At 46.6% G+C, this 27,373-nt stretch overlaps 1 protein-coding gene across 7 annotated transcripts in view; it reads right to left on the bottom strand.

The window, feature by feature from the left end:
• Window positions 1–27,373, bottom strand: part of Ano1 (anoctamin 1) — a 146,647-nt gene that overhangs the window by 91,119 nt on the left and 28,155 nt on the right. Inside the window, exon 1 of one of the 7 annotated variants that reach the window (XM_085841123.1) lies at window positions 17,211–17,229. The exons of the other annotated variants lie outside the window; for them this stretch is intronic. The gene's annotated coding sequence lies outside the window, so the exon portion shown is untranslated. Of the gene's footprint in view, window positions 1–17,210; window positions 17,230–27,373 lie in introns of those variants that run through there. 7 annotated transcript variants of the gene reach the window in all.

Genomic DNA, 27,373 nt, shown 5'->3' with positions numbered 1-27,373 from the left:
ATGAAATAAATACCTAATAATAATAATAATAAATTTTAAAAAAAGGTCTGGAGCTAACTTTGCTGTTTGCTAAGGAGGTGACAGATTAACCACAATGCCATCACCTGGGACCCCTCCTGAGCCTCTTCAGTCACCCACTCCTGTGTAGACCTCCTCCCCCACCATCATCTCCCAAGTACTGCAGCCCCCACCTGTGAGCTTTTAGACAATCTCCTCCACAGGGGAGAGTGTATGTCAGCTAACTGAACTCCTGCCCACCAGGAGAGAATGCTGACCGGTTGGTTGGTGGGGTTTTATTTTGTTTTGTTTTCTCTTAAGGACTTAAGAGGCTGCAGAGCACCCTGATCTGACCCTCCAAGGCCAGCTGCATCTCCTTTAGTGGCTAGAAGCCTGTGCTTTCTCTCACCTCAGGTCCTAGCAGGGTCCCTGTACACAGTAGGGTGTTTTTAAGTCTCCCTTCTGGAGGACAAAGAGGAGGGGGGGGAGAAGAGGAGGAAGAAGAGGAGGAAGAGGAGGAAGAAGAGGGGGAAGAGGAGTCAGGCTCCAGGAGCATCTGCTGTCCTGATTGAGCCTCTGCAGGGGTGGGCCACCCTTGCCACCTGCCCTGCAGGATGGCCTCTCTTTCTTCTACCTTTCTGGTGGGCATCAGAGTGCTTGTCCCCCAGGACACCCTCCTGGGCTCTCCAGCCTCAACCTCTCACTGTCCTCAGACCCAGTCTGAACCTCAGCTTCAGAACTTGCACTCAGCACCTTGTCTGGTGGGCTACCAGCTTCCCACAGCAGACATTCCCACCAGCTGGACCTGCAGCTGCATGACAACATTCAAGGCCCCCAGAAGTCATCATGAAAAGTCACCAGGAGCAAAACAGCCTCTGGTGATTCCCAGGCCGGATCTAGAGAGCTGGAACGGGAGGGACAGACAGGAGGTACTGGGCTCCAGGCTCCCAATTCAAAGAGACAAGCAGTGCCTTCTCAGGCTCACAGGCTTGTCTTGTGGTGATCACAGAGACCTTCCCTCGCTGTGTGTGCTTAGCCATGTGACTGCCATCTTGTCACTGTCTTGACTACCCCTTCTCTGCCAGTTATCTGCTCCTGTTTACTTTAAGTAACTTTGAACTTGGAGAGGTTTTGAAAAGGCTACTGGGTCCTTGAGCTTCGCGCACTCCCATAAGTGCCAAGTGCCCTTAAAGTGGGATTTAAGAAATGCATTAAGTTGGCCAAATCCCAGCAGCAAACAGCTCTCCTCCTCCTCCACCCTCCACTGTGCCAGGGGACTGGGCTGGAAAGACATACAGTCACACACAGGATTATGTAACTTCATACTGTTGTTGATAAACAACTGGCATTGTGTAACCGGAGCACACCCTCCTCCTAAATTTATGTTCAGGTGTCAAGGATCTCCCAGGAACCGGCGAAGAACTTTTTTTTCTTTTAAAAGAAAAAAAATAAAATTAATCAGGGCCAGGGATGTGACCCAGTTGTAGAATACTTATTGTGTGTGATGCACTGGGTGGAACTTTAGTGCTATGCTAAAAATGTGTACGTGCATATGTGTGAGTACTTGTGTGTGCAGGTGTATATGTTTCTGTGTGAGTACATGTGTAAGAGTGCATGCACGTGCATGTGAGTATGTGTGTGGGTAGAAGTGTGTGCATGTGTGTATGTGCATGTATGACAAGAAGCTCTGGTGTTCTCATGTGTTTGGGAAGTGACACTTTTCCTCTAACCCTGAGGGGGTTTTAGGGCAGGTGTGGCCTCCTGGCCTTATTCCCAAAGGTCCTGAAAGCTGCCAGGTGGGGGACCATCTCTAGACATGGCAGCTGTCTGTCTTCTCGCCAGACAGCACCCAGCCACGGTGTAGGAAGTTGAGATAAGGCTCTTCTTTCAGGTTTGGCCTGCTTCTGCGCTCTGCCTTGGCCAGGGCTTGACACTACTTGCTTAGAAGACTGCATTTTCTCCTTTTCCATTCTCTGCTTCTTCTGGTTACCTCCCTCTCCATGGCTTCTGAATGTGCAGTTCAGGGATGACCCAGCAAGGGCAAAGAGGACATGGAGTGGCCTCCACACAATGCAGTGTGAGGGACGGATGGGCTGGGAAGAATCCTGAGACGGCTGAGGCGGGCTGTCAACTTGATAGGTTCTAGAATCACCAGGAGACAGACCACTGGGCATGTCTGGGACGGAGCTTAGATTGGGTTACCTGAGGTGGGAAGACTTGCTTTGAATGTGGGGGACACCATTCCATGGGCTGGAGTCCTAAAGTGAATGAAAGGAGCGAGCAAGGGGAGCACCCGTGTCCATCCTCCTGCTTCCTGTGGACATAACATGATCTTCCTCACGTTCCTGCTTCCATGCCTTCCCACAATGGACTGTGCCCTCTAACTGTGAACCAGAGAAACCCTTCCTCCCTTAAGTTGTGTTTTATCAGAACAATGAGACAAGTAGCTACTACAGAACATATGCTGTCCCTAGGTCCCCACAGCCCAGGCCCAGAGTTCTTGGGTCTTGAAATCTTGATGACCACCACCACCACCACCACCACGACCACCAACAACAGAGTTAAACCAATAAGGGGGACTATCTCCCTTTGGAGTAGCAAAGTAGAAACAGGTCTTGTCCATTGCAGACCGCAACAGATTTCATCACACTATACCCCAAGGGCCAGCTTCTGTCATTGAGACTAATCCCCTCATTATTTAGTAATTATGGCCTTCCTGGCTGGCTGCAGGGTACTCTTTATGATGGGACTCTTGCCTTCCTGAAGCACCATGGCTAGTGTTTGATGCCAGGAACCAACAGACACCTGTGTCTTTGCTGACATTTCTAGTCCTGGGTGTGTGAGGTGGGGGTGGGGGGTGAGCAGGAAGTGATAGGAGGGAGGAGAGAACCTGCCTTGTGCAAGGCTTGGAGGGAAGCCTTTCCCATGGCATTTTGTCTTGGCCTCCTTGGCTCTGCCCTCTGTCCTGCCCTGCACCACAGGTCTGAGCACATAGCATAGCCATCTGCAGCTCAGAGAGAGGAGCAATGAGCTTTTACAAAGTCAGACACAAAGAGGGCTTCTGCACCAGAGAGAGATGATGACTGGTCACAAAGACCCTGGGCTCAAACAAACGTCTCACCATGTCTCAGTCTCTGCTTTTTTTTTTTTTTGTAGACTGGACTTTTGGATGTCTGTGAGGTGGTTATAATATAGCTATGTTTTCTCAATTGAAACATTCCTTCTCCAGGAGTTCCTTAAAGACTCAGAAAATAAAGGAAACCATGAGACTTAGGAAGATCCTAAAATTTACAGGACTCAGAAGGTCCTTCACAAGAGTTATACAAGCAGGACAGTGGCTGGGGAGAGGAGACTCCCCCACTGGCTTAGATATTAGAATGCAAGTCATGTAGGAGCTGCAGGGATGCTGCCACCTGAGATGTCATTCATGCTGTAGTGAGATTTTCAATAATGCAGCCGCCTTTGAGCTGCCATGCTCCTATTTAAGTATCTCCGTACATATATAGTCCTCTAAATAACCCCAATAAGCTTACTGGTCTTCTGAGCTAGACTCTGGTAGTTTCTTTGGTATGTTGCCAGTGCTCTATTTAGGGTAAATGGACATTTGTTCACATCTCCCTAGGAAAAGTTACACAAAAGCATTTACAGAGACACTGGATCCTGAGGGTTTAGACCTAATCAATGAATCAATGTTTGATGGGTTCATAATCTGATGTAGTGACTAGGAGATGGTGAGAGGTAGGAGACTGGGCCTAGATGGAAGAAGTAGGCCATGGGGTGATGTCCTTGGGGCTGGACCTGGCCTTAGCCCCTTCACAAACTCTTTGTATCTTGTCTGCTGTGATGTGAGCCCTTCTGCTCAACCACACCATGCCCATCATGATGGGCACCTCTGATGTGGTTAGCCCAAATAAATAGTCTGTCCCTAAATTGTTCTCTAGGATACAAGTAACTATAACACCCCCATGACATTAGGGATGGGACCATTCTTTGACCCCAAGGACATCTTATGTCTTTAGTCCCCTCTATTCCTAGAAGCCGCACTTCCTCCTGTTGGTTCCTCTGTGACATGTGAACATGGTCTTGAGACTTGTTAGACATCCCTGAGATGCCCTCAGGCTGGCCAGCATTCTGAGGTCACCCTTGCTGGGCAGGCCACATGTGTCACTGGCCTGATAGACAATGCACTTGGCTTGAAGGTCAGGCAGGAGAGTAAAGCTGGCTCTCTCTCACCAGGGACTGCTGACCCCTGCTGAGAGTCCTGTGTGCACAGGTGCAGGTGTTGGAGGTTGGGTAGACAGTCTCTCCTCCCTGTAGAGTTCTACATTAAGAGGCGCCTAAGGGATAGGAATGAGGCTGCTGTTGGTAGAGAGTTTACCCAGCATGTCAAAACCCTGAATTTCAGCCATAGTATTGTATTGAAAGAAAGAGAGGGGGGCACCATGGTGCATCCTGTGATTCCTAACATTCAGGAGGCAGAGGCCAAGGATCAGAAGTTCAAGGATCAAAGGTTCAAGGTCATACATAGAGAATTGGAGGACAACCTGGGCTACATAAGAATCTGTTTCAGAACCACAAAAACTCACCAGCAAGTCCGTGGCCTTGATTTAACTTGTTAAACTGCCTTTTCATCTTCAAATCTGAAGACTTATTTTTATATGTATATGGGTGTGTGTTCATGTGTGCGCCTGAGTGCAGTTGTCCACCGAGTTCAGAAAAGGACATTGGATCAACCTGAATCCTGTGGTATAGGAAGTTGTGAGCTGCCTAGTGTGGGTGCTAGGACAGAACTCACTCAGGTCTTCCATAAAAGCAGGAAGAGTTTTTAACCTTCTTCCCAGCCCTCATCCTTAAACATAGACCACTGCACTTCAAAAAAAAAAAATCTACCTTAAAATTCTATTTACCAAAGGAAACTCTTTGGGCCAGCATGATGACTAGGCAGGTACAGCCACAAGGTGGAAGAAGGGAACTGACTACTACAAATTGTCCTCACATGCACACTCTCGAGACACACACACACACACACACACACACACACTCACTCACACTATATCAGTGGTTCTCAACCTTCCTAATGCTGTGACACTTTAGTGCAGTTCCTCATGGTGTAACCTCCAACTATAAAATTATTTTCATTGCTACTTTATAATTTTGCTACTGTTATGAATTGTAAAATAAATATCTGATATGGAGGATATTTGATATGTGACCCCTGTGGAAGGGTTATTTGACCCCAAAGGGGTCTTGAGTCACAAGTTGAGAATCACTGTACTGAATAAATAAATGTACAAAAAGGAAAAAGAAAAAAGAAAGGAAGAAAGAAAAGAAAAGAAAGGGGAGGGGTCTTAGGAACAGCTGGTGACTCACTGCAGCCTGAGGGTAGGGACAGGAACAAGGGAAAAGTGAGCCACATATGAGTCAGGTCTGGTGGTATCTCATGGAAGGACCAAACAGATGCCAAACAATGTAGATGACATGGCCTGCTGAAAGTGACTCGACTCTAGAAAGATCTAAAGGAGGCTGTTGCTAACGGAGATGGGATGTCAATCATTTCCTTCCCTCTCATGACATCAGCGTCTAGCAGAGCTGCCCAGCTGCCAGAACCACCAGCCCTGGCATGCAGCCAAAGCCGGGTGCCCAGTGTGAGGGGATTGTGTGGTTCCTGCAGAACCTGCAGAGTCTATGGGACTGTCAGCTTCAGGGGAAGGTCCAGGTCCAGCTTCTTCATGTGGTCCATTCTTCTTCTCCAGCTCATTCCGATCCTTGGGAACTCACACACACACACACACACACACACACACACACACACACACACACCTTTGAAAACATGCCCAGGCTAGGCTAGGACTCGCCAGCCTCCTGTGGCCTCATCCTGGAAGCCTTTCTTGTGGGGCTGGGGACATTGACTCAGCTCAGTTCCACCAGCCCTGGCTCCCTCTTCCCAGGCTCCTGGGCTGGCTGCTGCCCCAGCAGGCCTGGTCACAGGCATTCTGCGAGCTAGTGTTTGGCACCCTGTGTGATTTCTCCATTTGTGCTTATTTATTTAACAAGCTGTCTTATTCGAGCTGGCCCAAAGCTGAGCTCTTTACAAATATTAACTTGTGGTCTTACCCTGATTGTGGCTGGCTGTGAGTAGATTCACACCCCTGCCCCTCCTGGGTGCCTTGCAAGGGAGAAGCCACGAAAGGTTCAGGGCCAGAATTAGCCTCTCTCTCTCTCTCTCCATGATAGGATAAGGTGGGAAACAGGCTGATGACCATTGTGGCGACACGGTGACATCAGAAGCCCTGTCTAGGCACTAGGGTGAACTTCACCACCATGAACACAGATGCACCAGACTCCAGCCTCAGAGCTTCAATGATAGATTCTACATTTCCTCCCCAGATAGAAAAAGAACAGCAGCTCCCTAGCCTGTCCTGTCCTTCCAGGGGCACTGACCTTGCACTCCAGGAACAGGTCTCCAGGATGGAGGAACAAATGAGCCTGGCTTCCCACTGTCAAGGCCGTGAGCCCATCCTACCCAATATCAGGACATCAGAACCTTTAAGTAACAAGGGCCTCACTCTCTCAACAGAACATTCTGAACACAAAGGAGTCAGTTACTGTGCTTCCCAATGGGACCATGGAAGATCTGCTTTCGGGTACTCTGGCAGTCACATTAGTGGAGTAAAAATAAACAGGTCAAAGGAACGACTCATTGCATGCAGCCCATTAGATTAAAAAATAATAGTAAATTTCAATATGCTGTCAACAAGCACTCATGAACAGAATTGTTTTTTGTTTGTTTTTTGTTTTTTTGTTTTTTCTGGTTTCTCCTTTCTTACGGATTGGAAATGTGCTGGCTGCCTCATACTCTCAGAGCTTCTTTGGTTTAGAACACCATGCTTCCTGGGACTGCAGGCCATGTGTGGCCAGAAACCACCTCACCTTCGCCTTTCCTGACTATTCAAAGGAGACTAGGTGTGTAGCTCTCTAGTCTGGTCTTCATGGTTCTAGGTTTCCTATGGTTTCAGCTGTGAACTCTACTGAGGTTGTTTGGCTTATCAGAGAGAAGGCATCTGATTCAGAATTGCCCTTTTGCATGGCCTGTGGGCATATCTGGGTGCCTCTTATTAATTAATCAGATTTTAATCTAGGTCACACAGATGTAAAAAAGTCACCTTTGCCTAGAGGCTGGCCGCCCGAGCATCTCTGACATCTGTTGACAGAGAGTTCTTTCATTACAAAGCCTACGCGTTGGCCCAGCTGCAGAAGTTCAAGGCCCACATAGGATGGAGGTGCCTCCCGGTAGCTCCAATGCACACACCACTGGCCATCTTGCTTTCGTGACAAGGTAGGGGCTGGGGTAGACTCCCTGTCCACAGCATTGATTAAAAGGTCTCATCTGGCCACTCAACCTGGGTGGGAGTAGAGAGCGGTGGGCCCACAGAAAGGTGTCACAGGCTTCAGAGAGAGAGAGGTATCCCTTCTGTCAACAGCTATCACTCACAGATGCCTTAGTCAAATCTGAACTCCTGGTTCATTTATTCATTCATTCATTTCCCCACTCTCTCATTTATACACTCACTCAGGGGTCTCAAGCTTCAAAGCCTAAATCCCATCTGCTTTATCAGTGCACCTGAGAAGCCATTTAACTCTCCTCCAACATCATGTCTGAGGCTTTGGCCTCCTTGTGCCATATGGAGTCCTCCTGGTCCCTCCCTTGAGCCTAAGACTTATTGCCAAGACTGCCAGCGTTCCCTCAGGCCCACAAGACCAAAGCCCTTTATTGTCTTCCCTGGAACCTATGCTCAAGTTCCAACTGGGTCTGACCTTGTGTAAAATGTCTGTGAGAGGCTAGCCAGGCATGCTGCACAGACTTCAAGTGCTGAGGCAGAGAGAAGAGAGCACTAGGCTGGCCTGTGCTATACAGTGAGTTAGAGGCTAGCCTGGGCAACGTACTGAGACCCTGTCTTAAAGAAAAGCAAGCAAAGATTGAGGAAAGCACAGATCACGGTGCTTCGTGACCAGAGCCCGGCTACTGAGTGCCATCTGTCCACAGCCCCTGCCTCCCCACCCTCGACAGCTCCAAGCCAGTGGAATTGTCCCCAAGGCAGGACAGCTTGTTGTCTTGACATTTTAAGAGAGCCATGGATGCTGCGGGTGGCAGCTGCCATACCTAGGTCATGGTCAGTCAGCCCAGTGGCCTTCCCTAGCCCTGGAGGGAATGGCCTGCTCTTTCTGAGAGAAAAATCATGGTCCTCTGAGGGGGCATTCTGTGCATCTATTAAAGCCTTACTGTATGCAGCCATTGTGAATAGAGGAAAGAGATGGCTACAGGGAGCCTGCAGGGGCCCAGGCAGCTGCAAGACTGAGGGACAGGCTGTGAAGTGTGCAGGCAAGAGAAGGGAAAGTCGAAAGTCGACATGGTTCTGAAGCCTGCAGAGGGTTTCTCAGTGGAGCTTCAAAGGGTCACTGGGAACCTGGACAATGGGTATTGAGACACTCATGCTTTATGGGGCAAGACTGGAGGAGGCAAGTATATGGTAGGTGGGACAGTGAAGAACAAGGCAGTGTGGACCAAGACAGTGTGTGGACCAGGGAGGGGTGGGCCAAGACAGTGTGTGGACCAGGGAGGTGTAGGCCAGGGTGGTATAGATCAGTGAAGTGTGGACCAGAACAAAGAGTGTGGACCAGGGCCATATGGACTAGGGACACAGGGGTCAGGGCTGTGGGGATGGTCAGGGCCAAGGCAGTGGAGCCCAGGTGAGCAAGCCACCCTTATCAGCTGTTGCTAAGCAACTTTCCAAGATTCCAGGACCCACCGCCCACATGCCAAGCCTGCCCTGAGTGCTGATGTTGGTTTAGAGCAGACAGGCACAATCTAAGAGCAAGTTGCACAGCCTAGAAAGTGGGAAGTTTCCCACACTGACTCACTGCCAAGAGCTCTTCATAGGCTCAAGGTATGTGATGGTTTGCACATGATTGGTCCAGGAGTGGCACTATTAGGGAATGGCCTTGTTGGAGTAGGTATGTCACTGTGGGCATGGGCTTTAAGAACCTCATCCTAGCTGCCTGGAAGGCAGTATTCTGCTAACAGCCTTCAAATGAAGATGTAGAACTCTCAGATCCCCCCCCCCCCATGCCTGCCTGGATGCTGCCATATTCCTGCCTTGATAATAATGGACTGAACCTCTAAACCTGAACCTCTAAGCCCCAATTAAATCTTGTCCTTATAAGAGTTGTCTTGGTCATGGTATCTGTTCACAGCAGTAAGACCCTAAGACATGGTACAAGGCTCAGGGAGAAAGGAGGGAAACACTGTCTTTGCATGAACTAAAGGATTGTCTTGAGGGCTGGGGAGATGGCTCATCTGGTAGTCAGGACATGAGTTTGATCCCTAGCACCACTTAAAACATTTGGCATAGTCTTGTAATCACAGCAAGTGGACGCAGGTGGGGCCCTGGGACTTGCTAGACTTCCATTTGGTTTCAATGAGAGACTGGCACGAAAAAGTAAGACAGGTGGCTCTTGGGAAATGACACCCAAGGTTGACCTGTGACCTTCATATTCAGGAGTGTGCATGTATGATTAACTACACAAAGATATACATATACAGATGTGCACACACACACAAACACACATATATAATTACACACACACACACACACACACACACACAAGGTCTTTCAGAGATGAGAGGCAGAGCTCTCTTTCAGGTGGAGGGTCAGAATGAGAGGCCCTGGGCATGCCTCTGTCTGCAGCTCCTTACCTCCCCCCACCCCCAACCCCGTCTGTTCCCAGCAACCTCTGGGTACCAGCAACCCTGCTCTCTGGCTGTGTGTCCTCAGTGCACTGGGCAGATGTCTTTCTGGGAATCACTGCAATGTGTTTTCGAAGAGTCAAAAGGCAGCGCTGCCTGTTCCACACAAACTCTCCACAAGTGCCTGGGGCCACATGGATTCCTCCTCCAGGAGGAAGAAGCAAAAACAAGGGAAGATTTAGTGGGGTCTCCTAGGATGCTCTTCTGCCTTGCCTAGCCCAGCAAGTCCAGTTCCCTCCACTTCAAGCCTTTGGCTAGGTTCCAAGTCAGGCTCAGCCATGTGTTTTCAAAATCCTTGCCCTGGAACATGAACTGTGAGCAAAGCAAGCCAGGACTCAGGGCAGCTTATATGCACGACTGCCAGGGCTCTGGAAGTTCCTTCCCAAGATCAGCCTCCTCCATCTCTTCCTGTTATGCCCCGGAACATCTGTAATGCAGTCCAGAGTTTCTCATTCCCCACTGAGGCTTAGATAACAAATGTTCTGAGAATGGGCAGTCTTGATGTAATTTACACTCAAGTGTGAATGACATTCCTTTCTCCACCATTGCCACTACATCAGGCCCACAGACATCTTGGGATTGAAGGAAATGAAGAAAAGGAAGAAATTCCCACACCAAAGCAAAGGAAATGGGAACAAGGAAGAAGATTGGAGACTAGGAACAAAGACATCCTTTCTGTCCTGCTAGCCTGGCCTGGCTGCTGCCCCTGGAGGCAACCACACCAGGGGTGGGGGGGTGACACCTGTCTGACTGAGGAGCCACCTAATGTTCACCTCTGTCTGAAAGCTCTTTCCAGAACAGCAGAGAGATAAAGAAGAGAAGAGTTAAGCTGAGATCCACGGGTTGGGGGGTGGTGGTTAGCTGGGGGCCTGAGAAGGCGGCTTTTCAGATAAGAATCTGGTCCCTGGAGAACCAGCAGAGGGAGAGTGGGGGAGTGAGTAACAGACTCTTCCTGGTATGTGCTGTGCAGAGGCAGGGGGCTGGCTGATGGCCCACAGCCTCTGCTCCAAGGGCAAAGTCCTCCAGACCCCCTCCTACAGACATATCCAATTCTTTGCACTGAACTCCTGACCCTTGAGTCAGCCCTAGGTTGTGCTGATGGGGCAGGGAAGGGCTGGGTCCAGCCCCACTCCTCCACTCCCCCCACCTCTCGCTGAGGAAGGCCAGAGAACCTTTGCAGCCAGGCTCAGCTTTGAACACAAAACAACCACGGTGTGCTGGGAGAAAATGCCGTGGGAGGATCCCCAAGTCTTCTCCTGCTTACTCCCAAAGCATTGAAAGATCTCAGATCAAAGAAAAAGTATGAAATAAGAGACCAGCGTTCAGACAAGACGCACCCAGGTCTGAGAGTGAGAACAAGAAGCCACCTGGCTACGCCTACATTACCCTCTCCTGTCACCTGGTGCTGATGGGGACTGGGACAGGACCTTAAAAAAATGAGCAAAACAGACAAAGACAGAGTGGCAGGCACAGCCAGGTTGTGTTTCTCCAGAACAAAGGCTGGGGAGACAGGGAGACATGGGTGGGTGGGGTCCGAGCCCTGATTCCATAGATTGCTACAGCTCTTAGGACCTAGTCTCCCCCTTATCATGTAAGTGGACACCCAGAGCACCAGACAGACTGCTCCCTTCGCAGCACAGGGTCCTGACCCTATGGTAAGAGCTCCATTAACAGGAATTTGAGCTTATATTTAAGGAAAAAAAAATCACTCTGGCCACTAGGTACCAGGCCTCAGTAGGGGAGCCTCATCCTAGCCTGCCTATGCATTCAACACAGACATAATATGATATCAGGCCCAACAGCACCCCAGGCCTCTCCATTCTCCTTCTGTAACAAGATACAACTTAAAAAAAAATGACCCAACATGGTAGTGAATGCTTTCCACCTTCCCAGCACTCCAGAGGCACAGGCAAGTAGATCTCTGTGAGTTCAAAACTAGTCTGGTCTACATAGTGTGTTCCATGCTAGCCAGGGCTACACAGAGAAACCCTGACTCAAGATCAGTCAGTCACTTAAGAGTCAGGAAAACTCAGCAAATAGTGAAGACTCAGATGAACCATCACAAGGACCGAAGGGATTGAGGGGAGACCCCAGTATGGGGAGTGCCACTTGTACAAACAGAACCAGACTAGACTTCTCAAACCAAAACTAAGGGTGGGAGAGACAGAGCCAACAACAGGCTGGACAGACAGGAAGAAACCACTGGCCAGAAGATGGCTGAGGAGAGAATGGTAACACTGAAAGCTACTGCAGGCCAACAGGAGGCAAGGCAGGAAACCAGGGAGGCGGGATGTCCAGCTGCTGACCCTGCAGGGAGAAAAGGGGAGGATGGGCTGCCAGAGATGTGAAGAATGTGATTCAGAACTGCAGACCTGACAGCATGAAGCTGCATGGGGTCCTGCACGGAGAAGCTTGTAGACCCGGAGGATGCATATGGAAGTGTGGTGCAGCCTAAAGCAACTTTGCTTATCCATTCTGAAGGAAATATCTGATTAAAGCAACTTGTAAAAGAAGGGTTTACTCCAGCTCAAGGCTTCCATGGTGCTGATGGCAGCAGCAGGGGCCCTTGTCCAGCTGTGTGTGTGTGTGTGTGTGTGTGTGTGACTTTGCTGATTGTTCCCCAGAAGTTATGGAAGCCAAAGACAACAGAGTGTCATTGACATGAAAAGTGTGTTTGGAGAGACAGGATGCTGTGTGACTACTACAGTTCATCTCAGTTGTTAAGTTGATGAGATCTAGAGAATCACCTGAGAAAGGGGCCTCTGGGTGTTCCTGAGGGAGTTACCTTGTGTTAATAGAGGCAGGAGACCTGCCCACTGTGGGTGGCACCATTCCCTAGGATGAATTAAATAAAAAGGAGGGAGGAAAAAGATGAGCTCTTGCTTGCATATATTCACAATGGTCTCCTGACTGTAGATGTGCCATTACAAACTTCCTTGTGTTCCGCTGCTGTGCCCTTCCCACTCTTCTGAGCTGTACTGTGAATTGTGAGCCAAATAAGTCCTTTCTCACTTAGATTGCTTTGTCAGAGTATCTTATCACAACAGGAAAACAGTGATTTATTCACAATCACATGAGGCCTTGACCTCACGTTCTCTGGGAACCACAGTCCTGTGTGCACACATGTGCACTCGCTGACCAAGTCATAAGCAACATATAATTATACATTGTTGAAAGAAAAGACATGCTGACCTAGGCTCCTCTATCTGCAGAAGATGAAATTAAGAAGCCTTCAGACAATTAAACTGGTAGGATTCATCACTAGTACTGGAATGGATGCAAAAGGGAGATTTTAAATGACTGATGGGCCAGTAAAAGGGTTCAGTGAGTAAAGGTGCTTGCAACCAAGCCTGACAACCAAATTTGATCCCTGGAACCTGTGTGGTAGTGGAAGGAGAAAACCAGTTCCCACAAGCTGTCCTCCACTGTTGCTCATACATGAACATAAGTGTACATGCATGCCCGCGGGCGCGTGCAGAATCCCAGAATCAGCAGAATCCCAAGCAGAAGTTTAGCATGAACTCCAGAAAATGGAGTGTTCATGGGCAAATCCAAACACTAAGAACACTCAAAGGCTACTTTGAGATGTTGAGGCTAAAATGCAAGCACAATTAACGAGAGAAAAGCACACAGATACCAAGGGACAAAAGAATTAAACTGCATTTAAAGTTCTTGACGTGCCCATAGTTGTTTAAACACCATTTAAGGATGAAAATGCCAGGCATGTATATGAAGTTTCTAGATTAACCATCAGTTACTAACCAGCTAGTGGATAAGAAATTGCAGTTTAAAAATATTCAACTAGTCCAAAAGGAATTTGAAAAGCTAGTTTTCTTCTTCCTTATTTTCTTTCCCTTTTCCTCAAAGAAAAATAGATCCAAATATGGAGACAAATGTAAAATAGTTATACAGGGAATATAGTCCTAGATATAGCAATGATTGTAATCAATATAAATGGATCAGAAATTCTAATTAAATGGCCACAATTTTACAGGAGCTTTTTAGAAGCCTTAGCTGTTCACCATTTACAGACAACACAGCTGAATATAAAGACCAGAACTCAAATTGGTAGAAGTATATACACCACAGAGATTGGATTAAGTTGGTGCAAGCATACCAATATCAAATTAATTAGACTACCATACTAATACAAACATAGTAATGTTTACTAGACATAATTAGCAGAAAAAATAATTTAAAGTTATATTTTCAGGCACTCTTCAACTTACAGTGGTACTACATCTTTTAATTTTTGCTTTAGTTTTATTTTGTATATATGAGTGTTTAGGCTGGGTCCATGTATGTGCAGCACATGTGTGCAGTATTCACAGAGGTCAGAAGAGGGAGTTGGACCCCTGGAAATGAGGTCATGGACAGTTGTAAACCACCATGTAGATGCTGGGAATCTAATCTGGGTCTCCTGCAAGAGCATCCAGTGCTCTTAATCACTGAGCCACCTTTCCAGCCTCATGGAGGTACATTTTAAACTCATTGCGTATTCACATTGTCTTAAGTTGAAGATGTATTAAATTTACTAAGTGCAGGCCCTCTCCTGGCCTCACCATATCATGCAATCACTGATTTGCTTTCTGATCTTGAGCTGATGAGAAGCCATAGTTTTTGCTCATCGATGCCTACAGCAGAGGCTAGCCAAAGGCTACTTTGAGAAAGGGCAAATTGAAAGCATGGTTTCCACCACATTCATACTGCCACTTTACCAAAGTGAAGTTGACAACTCATAAGTCAAAACTTTTAAGTCATTTTAAGTCAGGCATGATGGTGTATGCCTGTCATTCAACACTTGGAAGGCTGAGGTAGGAGGATAGCACAGTCAAGGCCAGCTTGGGCTACATACTGAGCCCTTGTTTAAAAACAAAACAAAACAACAGCAATGGTGTAAAACAAAAGCAAAGATCTTTCGTCATGAGGACATGTTTTGGCATTTAACACAATCAGTAAAAAGATGATGAACTACAAGAAAGCATCTCACTGTACACAATCCACATTCTCTTCACGCACATACAGCCGTTTATTACATCAGCAGAGTTGAGCCACTGTCAGGCACAGAGCAGCTGTAAGGATGGAGATAGTGCCTGTGAAGTGGGCAAAGGACAGTAGCACAAAGGCTTCTATGAGATGAGAGACATGGAAAACTGGGAGATGCTGTATGGATGGAGCACTTGACCAATGCTCTAGGTCTAATCCTTACACATCCACATAAAAGGCTAGGATGGTGACCTGCACTTGTGATCCCAGTGGTGGGAGGCAGAGCCAGGAGGATTCCCAGGGGCTCAAAAAATAAATCGGACAGCTCCTGAGGAACAACACCAGAAGCTGACCTCTGGCTCCACACGCACTCACTCACACACACACACACACACACACACACACACACACACACGAACATACTCACATGTACACATATGCACACATGTACATGTACACACATGCTCACGCTCACACATATACATACTAACACACAAACACACAACCTCAAACACATGCACACATACATGCACATATTCACACATGCATATGCACCCACCCCACACTCATATGCATAGGTTTACACACAGGCACCAGATGCACACACAAATGCACACACACACACAGATACAACTTCCTATGACAGAAAGGCTCCACTCAAGCATAGCATGTCTCCTGGTGTACTGATGAGTTAGTGAGAGTGCTGTGTCCACTTTTAACTCTCCTTTGCCAACCAGGGCTGCCAGGAGCCAGCATATACAAGCTGTGTCACAGACACCTATTCCTTACCTCAGCTGTCCTCAGGCTTCTCCCCACTGGGCCTCCCTGTGTGCTGTGCTGTGATCTGCCTTTGGGAGGACAGACCCAGGGAGGAGGCCCTACAGGCTCTTTGTCCTGGGTAGGGTTATTTATGGCCTGGGTTCAAAACAGGAATTCAAAGACAGATGAGCCCCTGGGACTCACTGGCCAGCAAGTCTAACCAATCAATGCATTCTGGATTCAGTGAGAGACCTCTCTCTCTTTCTCAAAAAAAAAAAAAAGGATTCAGACTGATTGATAAAGTCACCTGACATCAACCTCTGCCTTCCATATACACATGTACACATGTGCACACACTCATACATATACACACATGCATATATGGAAAGAAGAATAACATGAAAGTAAAATAAATAAAACATAAATGATCAACAGCGAAAAGGAGGAAGCAGTCACTACTACGGACCCTACAGAGATGATAGGGTTGCTGCAAAGACCTCGTGTGAACAGGACAAAGACAACCAATCCAACCAGACCATATTTAGAAGGTAAGTCTGATTTCTCATTAGCACCCTTCCCATGCAAAACAAGAACAAAACCAAAACCAAAACCTTCTAGATCCACCTGGATCCATGCATGAAATTTTCTAAACATTCCAGAAAAAATAACAACGTCTTTCACAAACAATTCTGGAATAGAGAGTGGGGAATGACTCCTAGTTAACCTAATTGTGATTTCCTTTGTGACTCTGGAAACCAAACAGAATAGTCTCCACTGACCCAAATCCTTATTCTTCTCCCTGCCCCTTAACTTCATGTATATGAGAATGAGATCTGTCTGCCTGCCTGTATGCCTGTCTATTTATTCATTAATTAAGTTAGTTAGTTAGTATGTGTGGGCATGAAGGTGAAGGGACAATTTTCCTCATGGTATGGGCCCCAGGGACTGAACTCAGGTCATCAGGCTTGGCAGCAAGTGCCTTTATTCACTAAGCCATCTGTCTGCTCATCCCTACATACTCTTAATAAAAGATTATTATATTGAGTTTTGTTTTCTTTCTTTCTTTTCTCTCTTTTTTTTTTGAGACAGGATTTCTTTGTCTATCCCTGGATGTCCTGGAACTATCTCTGTATACAGGGCTGGCCTCAAACTCAGAGATCCTCCTGCATTGAGACAGGATTTTGCTCTGGCTGGTGCTAAGATTACAAGCACACACTCACTGCCCAACCTGGCAACCTGGGTTCTGGGGATTGAACTTAGACCCCTAAGCTTGTATAACAAGCTCTTTACCAACTGAACCATCTACCCAGTCTTTCAAAACAACTTTAAGGTTGGCATGGTGGTTCACACCTGTCATCCAAGGGAATGACTGAGGCAGGAGGATTGCTGTGAGTGCAAGGCCATCCTGGGCTACAGAGTGAGAATTTGTCTCAAAATAAATAGAAACAAACAAAAGACAACTTTTGAAGTAGCCTAGACACTTGCCCACGGTCACTTGGTCATGAAGGGTCAAGTTCAAATTCACAGTTTGGTCTTCCAGGTGGAATGGCAGAGCACCTAGAGTCCGGAGGACTCCTACAGCCCTGCCGAGGTGCCAGACTCAGCAGCTAGTGCAGGCAGCAGGAACCTAGGACCCAACCCTGGTGCACACTGCTGCACTTACCTGCCAAACCCAGCTTCAGGAACTCCTGTGAGCCTTGGGTTGTTGCTTCCAGGCATCACAGCCAAGTCCCATACAAGCCTCCAGAACTCAGTCAGAGGTGCCATTGGTGGCAATGGCCAGGAGCAAACAGCTGTAGATCGGGAAGAAAACACACGTGGCCAGGTGTCCACAGAACCCACATGCAGCACAGAGAGACCAGGCAGAGCCCTTGACATTCAAGAAGAACCTGTTTCCCCTGGCAAACACCAGGCCAGGATCCTGTCTGTCTACTCTCTGAGGTGGTGGCGAGGCCCCCAGGGATATAGTTTCCTGAAACACACAGCAGCTTGGACAGGGTGCTGGTGTGCACTAGACAGCACCTAGTGGGCTGAAGGGGAACTGCATGTGCACAAGACAGCCCCTTGTGACCAGAAAGAGAAGTGCATGTGCACAGGACATCACTTAGTGGTTGAAGGGGTCACTGCACATACATGAGACAGCACTTAATGATTGGAAGGACATTCCACGTGTACAAGACAGTAACTAGAGACCAGAAGGGGATCTGCATGAGCACGAGACAGTTCCTTGTGTTTGGGGTGGGGATGGGGGTACTGCACATGCACAAGACAGCACCTAGTGGCCAGAAGGGGAACTGAGTGTCAGTGCCTCCTCTGCCTTAGAAGCAGAAAGATGGAGGAACCCAGGATACTGTGAGGCCTGGACTTTTAAAGATTATTTTTATGCATGGTGTGTATGTGTCACTTCTGTGCAGGTGCTCTCAAAGGCCAGAAAAGGTAAGCATAACAGGTTGTAAGCCATTTGGCATGGACACTGAGACCTGAACTTGGGTCCTCTTCAAAAGCAGCAAGCCACTCTTAGTGACTGAGCCAGTTTTTTAGCCAACATTTAATCTTACATCTAACCAATAAACCACATCCCCTCACTTCTTAGCCTAGATAAGGCACAACTGAGCTCAGACAGAATCTATAATCACTCCTTAAAGCAAAACTGAGGCGGGAATATAAACTGATCTTATTAATAAAAATTTCTATATGAGTCAAACTTTATTCAACCTTTAAAGGAGCTAAAACATCTAATAAATTGATACCGTTTATAGAAATGAGAGAGGTTATTACATAGGGAAGTGTTTACTATGTTTTAAAAATTCAAATCCACCAGGTTCACTTTGGGTAAATGTTTATCTCAGAGTTCAGGGGCAAAGTTAAACAGTTGAAATAAAATGGAATTAAGCCTTAATATTTTGTTTTACTTCTGAGTACAGATGGAAGACGAAAATAATATTCCATAGAAACGGAAAGTTTCTATTTTCACCAAAATATTTGGAAAGTTACTTTATTTTTACTCTGGACACCTAGGTTTTGACGGAACTCTGCGAGCACAGCAGGAGCACAGCTGGGCTAGCTGCAGGCATCAGGAAACCGCTTCACCAGGATTTAAAACATTTGTTTCGCAAAGATACAATTTGTTTCAAAATGTGTCAGAGCAGCCAGACACTGCCTGTAAACCATAGAGTTTGTAAAAGCTGGGACTCCGAGATTAAATACTCCCCTCTCCTTTCCTTCTTTGAAAATCCCAGGTTGGAAAATCCAGGCCCGATTCCTTAGCCCGGGGTATGCTCACTTGAGGAGACTCTTTCATTTCTCCTAATTTTGGGGGTCTTTTTTTCTTTTCTTTAAATCATGGTAATAATTTTATTCTATGATCAAACTCCTGTCAGAAAGTCATGGCGTACCAACTGTGCCCTGCAAACAGAGACATGGAAAGTCCCCCTTTGGCTTGGTTTTCATCTGACAAGCTTCTTCAAGGATACAAAATAGAAATAAGGTCCTTAAAAAAAAGATTTAAGCCAGGCGTGGTGGCACAGGCCTTTAATCCCAGCACTTGAGAGGCAGAGGCAGGCAGATTTCTGAGTTCGAGGCCAGCCTGGTCTACAAAGTGAGTTCCAAGACAGCCAGGGCTATACAGAGAAACCCTGTCTCGAAAAAAACAAAAAGAAAAAAAAAAGATTTAAAGTTTGTTTGTTTTGTTAATGTATGCACATGTGGTTGCTCATGGAGGCCAGAAGAGAATATCAAATCCCCTAGAGTTCAGGTAATTGTGAGCTACTATGTGGGTACTATGCAAAAGTCATCTCTCAAGCCCTCTGAAAGTTATTATTTTTTAAAAGATTTATTCATTTATTATATGTATATTAGTGCTCTACCTGCATGCACACTTGCATGCCAGAAGAGGGCATCAGATCACATTACAGGTGGTTGTGAGTCACCATGTGGTAGCTGGGAATTGAACTCATGTCCTCTGACAGAGCAACCAGTGCTCTTAAGGGCCTAGCCATCCCTCCAGTCAATGGAAGTTATTCTTAATGTAGAAGGTTTAATTGATGATTACAGTACTGGGGATTAAACCCAGGGCCCTGTGCATGGCTAGGCACGTGTTTTACCACTGAGCTACCCCCCAGTTCTTTCCTCTTCATTTTTGAGGCAAGGTCTCAGTGAGTTGTCCAGCCTGGCCTGAAGTTCATTCCACAACCCAGTCAATCCTTCTGCTTCAGCTTTCCTGCAGGTGAGATGACAGGACCACATGCTAGGCTCAGTGAGGAACCCTCTTTGGTCTCTTCCTCCCATCACCTACACCTACAGAGCAAAGGGAAAGAGTTATTCAGTCCACTTTCTCTTCAAGGTCTGGGCACCCAGATGACTCCATTCTCTCTCTCTTCTCTCTTGTTCTCGTGCCCTTGAAGTGTTTCAGTGTGTGGTAGTTACCATTCTGCACGTAGTTTCAATGAGTCTCCGATTTTACAACAGCTTTGGATTTCAGAAGTGAATGGTTAGTTTCTGCATAGCCAGCTGAATCTCCTGTGCTAGCATCTCCCGGCTCTGCTGTCAGAATTTGAGAGCCAGCACTGCCATGCCATTAGTTAAATTCCAGGCTCCAGTATATATATATATATATATATATATATATATATATATATATATATATATTAATGTCTGGAGCGGGCTCTCAGGTGTATTCCTCAATCACTCTCTGTATTATGGTTTTGAGGCGGGGTCTCACATTTGATGAGGTTGTCTGGCTAGTGCACTCCTGAGATCTGCCTGTCTCTGTCTCCCCGGTGCTGGAGTTACAGGCATTTGTGTCTATGCCACCTTTTTAAAATATGGGTGTTGGGGATTTGAACTCACATCCTCATGCTTGCAATGCAAGTGCTCTTACCCACTGAACCACTTCCATAGCCCCAGGACTGTGCTTTTAAATGCTTATGCCATGTCTTTAGTGAGGGCAGTTTTGTACTGATGAATTTTGTGTGCCTGAGAACATGTGTGTACAGGAATTGTACATACATAAATATAGGTACACATATGTAGAAGTCAGAAGACATCCCTTCCTCAGGTTTCTTCCACCTTTTGCTTGAGACATAGATCTTTTATTGCCCTGAAATCTCTCCAAGAAAGTTAGACTGTCTAGCCAGGGAGTGCTTGGGACCCACCTGTCTCTGCCTCCCATCTCACCACCCTAGGAATAAAGTACAAGCCATCTTGCCTGTATAAAACTATGCACACTAGTATAGTTTTAGGCACAAATAGGCTGCAAAAGGGGATCAGGGGCTCAACTTAGTTCACTTCTTGCTGACACACACTCTTCCTGGTTTGTTCCAGATCTTTCTCTTTCTTACCTTCTTTTCTTTATCTCTATAGTCTCTTCCTACCTTCAGATACCTCCATCTCTGCCTCATTCTCTGTATTTGACTGTTTATCCATGTTACTCTTTCTCTCATCCAGATGTGAGTGTGGGCTGGAATTATTCACTGGATAGTCTTTCATAATTAAACATCTTTTCTTAGATAAACTTAGTAAAGTCCTGGGAATCGGAAACTTGATATACATGAAGCACTGTGACTAATTCTACAGCCTCTAGTCACACTATGTCAAGGCTCCAATTAGTGTTCCCGGGTGCACAATTCTGTCTCAGAGCCAGCATTCCAGTATATTGCCCCTATCCCACTAGATCTAGAGTTTCTTTACTATTCATGGCCTTAATAGTTTTCAAGAATATTAAGTCAGGACTTGTGGCACAGGCCTATTATCTCAGCTCCTGGGGAGCCTGAGGCATTGGGATTTAAAGTTCAAGGTCAGCCTGGCCAAATTATTAAAATGATATCTAAAAATAAATAGCAAAAAGAGAGCTGAAGACAGCTATCTCAGTAGTGGTTATTGGGGGAGTGGGACAACCAGCTGTTACATTGTTGTTTACTTTTATTAAAAACCTGTTTTACACTTGAAACCTTCTAGGTAACCCCTCTGTCCTTTTTGTACTTAACACACAACAGGGTCTAGATTTTTCTTAAACTGAAAGTCTGAGCCTTTTAGTTGGAGAGTATAGACCATTTACATTTATTGTAATAATTAATAAAGCTGGATATAAACCCACTATTTTGATAAGTTTATGCACAAGTGTACTTTCTTTGTATTAAATGAATATTAATGACTATTCCATTTTCTCTTCATTGTTACAATGTTTTTTGTTTGTTTGTTTTTATTTAGTGGTTGCTCTTTAGTTTACAAGATACATTTTAATCTTAACAATAGTCTACTTCCAAATAATATGCCACGTCACACTCAACTTGAAAACCTTTCTGCAAGATGCTACCATTTCTGCCTCTTGTGTTTCCTGTTGCCATACTTACTGATATACTGTTTTTTAAAATGCTTTCTATTTAAAAATATGTGCACCTGAGTGTAGTGTCTGTAGTCAGAGGAGGGTGTTGAATCCCCTGGAACTAAGTTAGGGGTAGCTGTGAGACACCATATGGGTGTTGGGAACAGAACCCTGGGTCCTCTTTAAGAGTAGTAAGTACTTAAGTGCTGAGTCATCTCTCCAGCTCTTACATTTTACTTCAATATTTGTTATAACTCTAATAATATGCTATTCTCATTTTTGCTATGGTTTGATATCTTTTATCTTAGAGCAAGAGTATACTTTATGTCAATCCATATATTTACTATTATTTATTCATTCTGGTCTTGTGTATTTCATCTTTTTAAATAGGCCCAAAGTACATCTGTTACCATCTCTTGCTTTGCCTGAAAAACTTTCTCTGTCGTCTCTTATGATAGAAATCTGTGAGCATTGAGCTCGCTCAGCTTTTGTGTTTCTTGGGAAGCCTTCCGTTTACCCTGCCTGATAAATACCTTTTTGCTGACTATGGGCTGGTTCTGTGTTTCTTTCAGTGATTTCTGACTTGGTTTCTCTTTTTTGTTATGATGATGATGATGATTGAGATGGGTATCCTTGAGCTTGATACATAGCCTCAGATGACATTAGTCTCTTAATCCTTTTGTCAACAACTCCCAAGTACTGAGATTACAAGTGTGCTCCACAATACCTGGCATTTATCCACCACCCACCAAGTAACGCAGAGTGGCTTTGAACTTCTGGTCCTCCTGATTCTAATCTTCTGAGTCCATGACTTTTCTCCTTACCTAGACCATCTCTGCCTCTTTCCTTCTTGTTGCTCTTCCAGATTTTTCCTCAATCCCTTCTTCAGCACTGACCAGCTTGTCTTGTGTCAACATCATTTTTTTATGTTAAATTTGTCTGTCTCTTTGATCTGTGGTTTTATAGCTCTCACTGACAAGGTTCAACTCTTGCTCATTGGTTACATTGTGTATTTCTGTACCTCGCTTCCATTTCTTGGGCTTCTAGAACATGCATATTACAGGCCCCTCCCATTGATCCCTAGTCCCCAATATTCCATGACTTTACCCAGAACTTCTCCTCTGTGTGCTTGACTTTGAAGATTCTACATCCGAGTCATAAGTCAATAACAGTTCTGACTTTATTTTTCAGTGTCCCTTGAGTTGTCAATCCCATTCTGTGCAGTCCTTTGTTTGCTTAAATACACATATGGGTGTTTTGCCTTCAAGTATGTGTATTGTATGCACCAAATACATGCCTGGTGTCAACAGAGGCCACAAAAGGCATTGGATCCCCTGGAACCAGAGTTACAGATGGCCATGAGCTGCCAGGCAAACACTGGGGAATGAGACAAGAGAAGATAATGCTCTTAACCACTGAGCTGGCTCTCCTGCCCCTTGTGCAGGTTTCCATGGGAGAAATTCCCTTTGGATTTTTTTAAAATTAATTTTTCTTCTCTGCTCACAATTTCTCTACCTTCTTGAACAAACGGTGGCCATCTTGAATCATTTTGACAGCTTTTCTTCTGACACTGCCATTTTCTTCCATTCTGGCTTTGTTTTTCATTGGCAGCTTTTCTTCTGACTTTAGATTGCTTTTTTTTTTTTTATTAACTTTTTTGCTCCCTGTTAATTTTTGTTTGCTTGTTTGAGACAGGGTTTCTCTGTATAGCCCTAGCTGTCCTGGAACTCACTCTGAAGACTAGGCTAGCCTCAAACTCAGAGATCTGCCTGCCTCTGCCTCCCAAGTGCTGGAATCAAAGGCATGTGTCACCATGAGCACTTCCAGCTAATTTTTGATTGGTACCAGACATTGTGACTTTATTGCAGTTGGAACTGGGCTGCTATTACTTTCTTCTTCAACAAAGCCTCACTTACTTAAAAAAAATAATCAAAGAGCTTGAGAGGTTGTTCAGTGAGTAAAGGCTCTTGCAGCCAAGCCTGGCAACTTGCCTTTGATCCCAGGGACCCACACGGTGGGGTGGATTGTGAGCCTGAAGATTGTCTGCTGGCCTCCACATGAGCACAGTGGCCTATACGGCCCTCTCATGCCACAATTAGATGTAATAAAAAGGTAAGCCCGGCACCCTTGACTGTTAATCAGGCAAACAGCCAGAAACGTGGGAAGCTCTGAGTCCCTTTTTGCTGAAATGACTACAACCAAGGTAGTGTTCTCCACACACCTACCCACTGATAGAGAAAGGAGGACTAGGCAGGCTGAACCTTCCTATTCATTTCACTGAGAACCTCTTTCTGGCCACAGTCTATTCCCAACCCCAAGACTCAGCAGCCAAATGTAGAGACCCTGGCACCCAGGAACTCAAAGGCTCACAGTGCTGTGCCCATCTGCGGCCTGGCCTTAGACCTTAGACCTTCAGTTCCTGTAGTCCAGGCTAGCCTTGATCTTCTAGTCCTCCTGCCTCTACCTCCCAAGTGCTGGAATTACAGGCATGCACTATACGCAGCTTTGTGTGGTATGTGAATACCAAGTAAAGCACTACCACATCCCCAGGGCTTTGTGTTTTAAGACAGAGTTGTCTTCTATAGATCAGGCTGGCCTTGAAGTTGTGGCAATCCTCCTGTCTCAGCTTTCTGAGAGCTTAAATCACAGACACGGTATCTGGTCCATTGAACACATAATCTAGGTAATCCAATTACTGTCAGTGCCTCAGCTGATAATTGCTTAGACACCCAGGGGTATGGCTCTGGCTTCTGGAGAGAAGGGACATCCACCAAAGGTCACATGAAGCCAAAGCACAAGAGCTGGGCCACGCAGGAAGGTCTTCTGTCATATCTGGTCTTGTCCCATCATATCTGGGCCTTGTTGACCTGTGTGATGACTGGTGTCCCCTAAAAGCTACACCTGCACCCTAACTTCCCTGACCTGTGAATGTGAACATGCTGGAGTAAGGGGTCACTGTTGAGGTAAGGAAGGATTTTCAAAGATGAGATCATTCCAAAGTGACCGTAACCCAAAAGACAACTTGTCCTTGTGAGAGACACACATAGAGAGAGTCAGAGGGGAAAGACCCTAGTGATGGGAGGCAGAGGCTGGGGGAGGGGAATAAGGGGAATAGGACCACAGGCCAAGGAATGTAAGATCTTTAGGAGCCAGATAGGAAGAAGGGGCCTGCAATGGGGCCTCTCACAGGTTGGGTTCTCACTGTGAGAACTAAACTTGTTTCAGAAAAGCCCAGCTTGTGACCATTTGATTCTGGGACTCCAGGGACATATCACAGGTAGGTGCAGATAATTGAGGAGAGCCCTGGTGCAGGCCAGACTTCTTCTGACTCTGAGCTTCCTGGTGTCCTGATGTGGTGACCATGGGAAACCTGCATAGTAAACTCCAGCCTCTTACAGACCTGGACTAGGACACTTGCCCCCTCAAGGTCCTCACTAAGCCACTGAGCTGGGGGTGGGGTGAGGTATTCCTGGGAGATTTGGTGGGGAGATATCTCTGGAAAGCAGAGAGAGAAAACTATCCATTGTCAATTCAGCAAATATTTACCAAGCAGATACATTTCCAGCAGTTCCCAGCCACTGCGGCTGTGGTTCCTGGGCTCAGCACCGGCATCCCCAGCTCCATCCAACATTGGGGGAGATGGCTGATGTTTCAGACAGTCTGGGGTGCAGGATGATGGTCTCAGCTCCCTGCTAACCTCTCAGGATCCCACTTCTGACCTCTGTCACATGTGACCTCTGTTTGTCTGTACAAACAGCATCTTAAACCTCACTCAAGGCGTGCAGAGAAGACCAGCTCAGCTTGTGACTACCACAGAAACACACGCCAGGAAGGTAAGCAGAATCAATGTGAACCGGCTCCTCTCGCTTTAGAGATGAATAATTGATGTTGGGCTGGACCCACTCTGCATTGCACAGGGCAGGAGAAAGGCCAGTTCTCCCTCCCTATACCATGGCATCCCAACTGACCTCAGAGACTTTGCTCAGTTGTCTTTTCTGGAAGTTTCCAGAACATTGCTGGGTCCAGGTCCACAACTGCTGACTTCCTCAGCTTTGAGTGAGGCTCTACCCCATCCTCCCCCAGCCTGCCTAGAATCCTGACACCCTGTGCTGCTCCTCCCAAGTGGCAAGTGACCGTTTTACCTTGAACAGTCCTGAGTCAAATGCCTGCCTAGTTTCCCAGAGCAGACAGCGGCCAGCATCCTCTGTAAAATCGATGTGGGCCGAGTAGGCAGAAAAGGCTGTGGAATCGGTGAGGTTCCACGAGGTGACAATGCAGGTTCTTGGTGTGCTGGCGGGTCTTATGTCAACCTGACACAAACTGAAGTCCCATCTGCATAAGATCAGGCTGTAGACAAGCCTGGAAGGCATTTTCTTAATTAGTGATTGATGGGGAGGGCCCAGCGCATTGTGGATGATGTGTAGGCTAGAGGTCCTGGATTCTAAAAGAAAGCAGGCTGATGGAGCCATGAGGAACAAGCCAGTAAGCAGCCCCTCATGCATCAGCTTCTGCCTCACTTGAGTTCTGTCCCGACTTCCTTCAGTGATGAACAGTGATATGAAAGCATAAGCCAAAACAACCCTTCTCTCCCCAAGCTGCATTGGTCATGGTGTTTCATCACAGGGAATGGTGACCCTGACTGAGACACCTGGTTAAAGGACTAGTAAGAAATTCTGCTAGGGCAGAGGGTTGCAGTGGGTAACTTCTAAGCATGGACCACGCACAACTGTGCTTGGTCACACATCTGCAAAGTCCATCCATGACAAGGACTTGGTTCTGCCACAAGAACCGAGCACAGCTGCATTTCATAAATCTCCATAGACAGAGACCAGCCCCTGCTCTGTAACAGTTCCTGCAAGGCAGGCACCTCAGGGCTGCTTCCACCTTCCACTATACAGGAATGGACCCACCCACCTACCCATCTCACTCCTCTGCCCATCTATTTATCCATGTGTGCATGTGTGCATCTATCCTGAAAACTTCCACCTACCCACACATCTATGCATGCATGCATCCATCCATCCTCCATCCATCCATCCTTCATCCTTCATCTATCCATCCACCACCCATCCATCCATCCATCCACTCGCCCACTTATCTGCCTACATAGCATGCACTGGTGACTAACCTATCTACCATGCATCTGGATTAGGTGTGAGAGCGCACAGTGGAGAACGTTCCTCTGGTCTCAGACATCTTGGGCTCAAAAAGACTCTGGCGTTCTAGTGTCCAAGACTTTGGCAGGAGTCTGGAGGACATCAACACAGTTGTCTTCATGTGCTTCCAGGGACTCCTAGATAGGGGAACAGACACCAACTGAGGTGCAGAGTGAATCGTGTGAGTTGTGACTCCTGTCTTAGATGAGCCACAAACCCGGGCTGGGGCCAATCATCACTGTGCTTTCTGTGCTCTGGGAAGTTGACTCGGGTTCCCTTCAGGAAGATGGAGTGAGCAGAGTTCCTTGCAAGTGTCATGAGACTGAGTAAGGCAGCACAAATGAAGGC

This window comes from Mus caroli, unplaced genomic scaffold (assembly GCF_978045245.1).
Source record: "Mus caroli unplaced genomic scaffold, Mus_caroli_1 scaffold_8, whole genome shotgun sequence".
In the NCBI taxonomy this organism is placed as follows: Eukaryota; Metazoa; Chordata; class Mammalia; order Rodentia; family Muridae; genus Mus; species Mus caroli.
The sequence above is the reverse complement of the archived record's forward strand: the minus strand, read 5'-3'. Positions and strand labels throughout refer to the sequence as shown.